Source organism: Nothobranchius furzeri, chromosome 7, assembly GCF_043380555.1.
Source record: "Nothobranchius furzeri strain GRZ-AD chromosome 7, NfurGRZ-RIMD1, whole genome shotgun sequence".
Taxonomy (NCBI): Eukaryota; Metazoa; Chordata; class Actinopteri; order Cyprinodontiformes; family Nothobranchiidae; genus Nothobranchius; species Nothobranchius furzeri.
The window spans coordinates 32250835-32256164 of NC_091747.1; the positions used below are offsets into that span (position 1 = coordinate 32250835).

Here is a 5330-nt window from a genome sequence, read left to right on the forward strand (position 1 = left end):
AAAACAGAATCACGAGGTGCTTCACAAAAACAGAATCACGAGGTGCTTCACAAAAACAGAATCACGAGGTTCTTCACAAAAACAAAATCACGAGGTGCTTCATAAAAACAAAATCACGAGGTGCTTCACAAAAACAAAAACACGAGGTGCTTCACAATAACAAAATCACGAGGTGCTTAACAAAAACAAAATCACGAGGTGCTTCAAAAAAAACAAAATCAGTGGTGCTTTACAAAAACAAAATCACGAGGTGCTTCACAAAAACAAAATCACAAGGTGCTTCACAAAAACAAAATCACGAGGTTCTTCACAAAAAAAGAATCACGAGGTGCTTCACAAAAACAAAATCACGAGGTGCTTCACAAAAACAGAATCACGAGGTGCTTCACAAAAACAAATCATGAGGTGCTTCACGAAAACAGAATCACGAGGTGCTTCACAGAAACAGAATCAAGAGGTGCTTCACAAAGACAAAATCACGAGGTGCTTCACAAAGACACAATCACGAGGTGCTTCACAAAAACAAAATCACCAGGTGCTTCACAAAAACAAAATCAGTGGTGCTTTACAAAAACAAAATCACGAGGTGCTTCACAAAAACACGAGGTGCTTCACAAAAACAAAATCACGAGGTGCTTCAAAAAAACAAAATCAGTGGTGCTTTACAAAAACAAAATCACGAGGTGCTTCATAAAAAAATCACGAGGTGCTTCACAAAAACAAAATCACGAGGTGCTTCACAAACACAAAATCACGAGGTGCTTCACAAAAACAGAATCACGAGGTGCTTCACAAAAACAGAATCACGAGGTGCTTCACAAAAACAAAATCACGAGGTGCTTCACAAAAACAAAATCACGAGGTGCTTCACAAAAACAAAATCACCAGGTGCTTCACAAAAACAAAAGCACGAGGTGCTTCACAAAATCACGAGGTGCTTCACAAAAACAAAATCACGAGGTGCTTCAAAAAAACAAAATCAGTGGTGCTTTACAAAAACAAAATCACGAGGTGCTTCACAAAAACAAAATCACAAGGTGCTTCACAAAAACAAAATCACCAGGTACTTCACAAAAACAAAATCACGAGGTGCTTCACAAAAACAAAATCACGAGGTGCTTCACAAAATCACGAGGTGCTTCACAAAATCACGAGGTGCTTCACAAAATCACGAGGTGCTTCACAAAAACAAAATCACCAGGTGCTTCACAAAAACAAAATCACGAGGTTCTTCACAAAAAAAGAATCACAAGGTGCTTCACAAAACAAAATCATGAGGTGCTTCACAAAAACAGAATCACGAGGTGCTTCACAAAAACAAAATCATGAGGTGCTTCACAAAAACAGAATCACGAGGTACTTCACAAAAACAAAATCACGAGGTGCTTCACAAAAACAAAATCACGAGGTGCTTCACAAAATCACGAGGTGCTTCACAAAATCACGAGGTGCTTCACAAAATCACGAGGTGCTTCACAAAATCACGAGGTGCTTCACAAAATCACGAGGTGCTTCACAAAATCACGAGGTGCTTCACAAAAACAAAATCACCAGGTGCTTCACAAAAACAAAATCACGAGGTTCTTCACAAAAAAAGAATCACAAGGTGCTTCACAAAACAAAATCATGAGGTGCTTCACAAAAACAGAATCACGAGGTGCTTCACAAAAACAAAATCATGAGGTGCTTCACGAAAACAGAATTACCAGGTGCTTCACAAAAACAGAATCAAGAGGTGCTTCACAAAGACAAAATAACGAGGTGCTTCACAAAGACACAATCACGAGGTGCTTCACAAAAACAAAATAACCAGGTGCTTCACAACAACAAAATCACGAGGTGCTTCACCAAAACAAAATCACCAGGTGCTTCACAAAAATAAAATCACGAGGTGCTTCACAAAAACAGAATCACGAGGTGCTTCACAAAAACAAATCACGAGGTGCTTCACAAAAACAGAATCACGAGGTGCTTCTCAAAAACAGAATCACGAGGTGCTTCACAAAAACAAAATCACGAGGTGCTTCACAAAAACAAAATCACGAGGTGCTTCGAAAAAACAAAATCACGAGGTGCTACACAAAAACAAAATCACGAGGTGCTTCACAAAATCACGAGGTGCTTCACAAAAACAAAATCACGAGGTGCTTCACAAAAACAAAATCACGAGGTGCTTCACAAAATCACGAGGTGCGTCACAAAAACAAAATCACGAGGTGCTTCAAAAAAACAAAATCACGAGGAGCTTCACAAAAAAAAATCACGAGGGGCTTCACAAAAACAAAATCACGAGGTGCTTCACAAAAACAGAATCACGAGGTGCTTCACAAAAACAAAATCACGAGGTGCTTCACAAAAACAAAATCACGAGGTGCTTCACAAAAGCAAAATCACGAGGTGCTTTACAAAATCACGAGGTGCTTCACAAAATCACGAGGTGCTTCACAAAATCACGAGGTGCTTCACAAAATCAAAATCAGGAGGTGCTTCACAAAAAGAGAATCACGAGGTGCTTCAAAAAAACAGAATCACGAGAAGCTTCACAAAATCAGAATCACGAGGTGCTTCACAAAAACAAAATAACGAGGTGCTTCACAAAAACAAAATCACGAGGTGCTTCACAAAAACAAAATCACGAGGTGCTTCACAAAAACAAAATCACCAGGTGCTTCACAAAAACAAAATCACATGGTGCTTCACAAAAACTAAATCACGAGGTGCTCTCCAAAAACAAAATCACGAGGTGCTTCACAAAAACAAAATCACGAGGTGATTCACAAAAACAAAATCACGAGGTGATTCAAAAAAACAAAATCACGAGGTGCTTCACAAAAACAAAATCACGAGGTGCTTCACAAAATCACGAGGTGCTTCACAAAATCACGAGGTGCTTCACAAAATCACGAGGTGCTTCACAAAAACAAAATCACCAGGTGCTTCACAAAAACAAAATCACGAGGTTCTTCACAAAAAAAGAATCACGAGGTGCTTCACAAAAACAAAATCACGAGGTGCTTCACAAAAACAGAATCACGAGGTGCTTCACAAAAACAAAATCATGAGGTGCTTCACGAAAACAGAATCACGAGGTGCTTCACAGAAACAGAATCAAGAGGTGCTTCACAAAGACAAAATCACGAGGTGCTTCACAAAGACACAATCACGAGGTGCTTCACAAAAACAAAATCACCAGGTGCTTCACAAAAACAAAATCAGTGGTGCTTTACAAAAACAAAATCACGAGGTGCTTCACAAAAACACGAGGTGCTTCACAAAAACAAAATCACCAGGTGCTTCACAAAAACAAAATCACATGGTGCTTCACAAAAACAAAATCACCAGGTGCTTCACAAAAACAAAATCACATGGTGCTTCACAAAAATAAAATCACGAGGTGCTTCACAAAAACAGAATCACGAGGTGCTTCACAAAAACAAATCACGAGGTGCTTCACAAAAACAGAATCACGAGGTGCTTCTCAAAAACAGAATCACGAGGTGCTTCACAAAAACAAAATCACGAGGTGCTTCACAAAAACAAAATCACGAGGTGCTTCGAAAAAACAAAATCACGAGGTGCTACACAAAAACAAAATCACGAGGTGCTTCACAAAATCACGAGGTGCTTCACAAAAACAAAATCACGAGGTGCTTCACAAAAACAAAATCACGAGGTGCTTCACAAAATCACGAGGTGCTTCACAAAAACAAAATCACGAGGTGCTTCACAAAAACAAAATCACGAGGTGCTTCACAAAATCACGAGTTGCTTCACAAAATCACGAGGTGCTTTACAAAATCACGAGGTGCTTCACAAAATAAAGAGGTGCTTCACAAAATCAGAATCACGAGGTGCTTCACAAAAACAAAATCACGAGGTGCTTCACAAAAACAAAATCACGAGGTGCTTCACAAAATCACGAGGTGCTTCACAAAAACAAAATCACGAGGTGCTTCACAAAAACAAAATCACGAGGAGCTTCACAAAAACAAAATCACCAGGTGCTTCACAAAAACAAAATCACATGGTGCTTCACAAAAACTAAATCACGAGGTGCTTCACAAAAACAAAATCACGAGGTGCTTCACAAAAACAAAATCACATGGTGCTTCACAAAAACTAAATCACGAGGTGCTTCACAAAAACAAAATCACGAGGTGCTTCACAAAAACAAAATCACGAGGTGCTTCACAAAAACAAAATCACGAGGTGCTTCACAAAATCACGAGGTGCTTCACAAAATCACGAGGTGCTTTACAAAATCACGAGGTGCTTCACAAAATAAAGAGGTGCTTCACAAAATCACAAGGTGCTTCACAAAATCACGAGGTGCTTCACAAAAACAAAATCACGAGGTGCTTCACAAAAACATAATCACGAGGTGCTTCACAAAAACAGAATCACAAGGTGCTTCACAAAAACAGAATCACGAGATGCTTCACAAAAACAGAACCACGAGGTGCTTCAAAAAACAGAATCACGAGGTGCTTCACAAATCAAAATCACGAGGTGCTTCACAAAATCACGAGGTGCTTCACAAAAACAAAATCACGAGGTGCTTCAAAAAAACAAAATCAGTGGTGCTTTACAAAAACAAAATCACGAGGTGCTTCACAAAAACAAAATCACGAGGTGCTTCACAAAAACAAAATCACCAGGTGCTTCACAAAAACAGAATCACGAGGTGCTTCACAAAAACAAAATCACGAGGTGCTTCACAAAAACAAAATCACGAGGTGCTTCACAAATCAAAATCACGAGGTGCTTCACAAAATCACGAGGTGCTTTACAAAAACAAAATCACGAGGTGCTTCAAAAAAACAAAATCAGTGGTGCTTTACAAAAACAAAATCACGAGGTGCTTCACAAAAACAAAATCACGAGGTGCTTCACAAAAACAAAATCACCAGGTGCTTCACAAAAACAGAATCACGAGGTGCTTCACAAACACAAAATCACAAGGTGCTTCACAAAAACAGAATCACGAGGTGCTTCACAAAAACAGAATCACAAGGTGCTTCACAAAAACAAAATCACGAGGTGCTTCACAAAAACAAAATCAGTGGTGCTTTACAAAAACAAAATCACGAGGTGCTTCACAAAAACAAAATCACAAGGTGCTTCACAAAAACAAAATCACCAGGTGATTCACAAAAACAAAATCACGAGGTGCTTCAAAAAAAAACAAAATCAGTGGTGCTTTACAAAAACAAAATCACGAGGTGCTTCACAAAAACAAAATCACAAGGTGCTTCACAAAAACAAAATCACCAGGTGATTCACAAAAACAAAATCACGAGGTGCTTCACAAAAACAAAATCACGAGGTGC

The 5330-nt window shown here is 39.0% G+C and overlaps 1 long non-coding RNA gene across 1 annotated transcript; it reads left to right on the plus strand.

Moving 5' to 3' along the window:
* The first annotated feature begins 1685 nt into the window (after positions 1-1685).
* Positions 1686-5037, plus strand: LOC139070564 (uncharacterized). The gene is made up of 2 exons (XR_011521053.1): positions 1686-1891; positions 4911-5037. It is a non-coding gene; the product is annotated as an uncharacterized lncRNA (long non-coding RNA).
* The last annotated feature ends 293 nt before the right edge of the window (positions 5038-5330 follow it).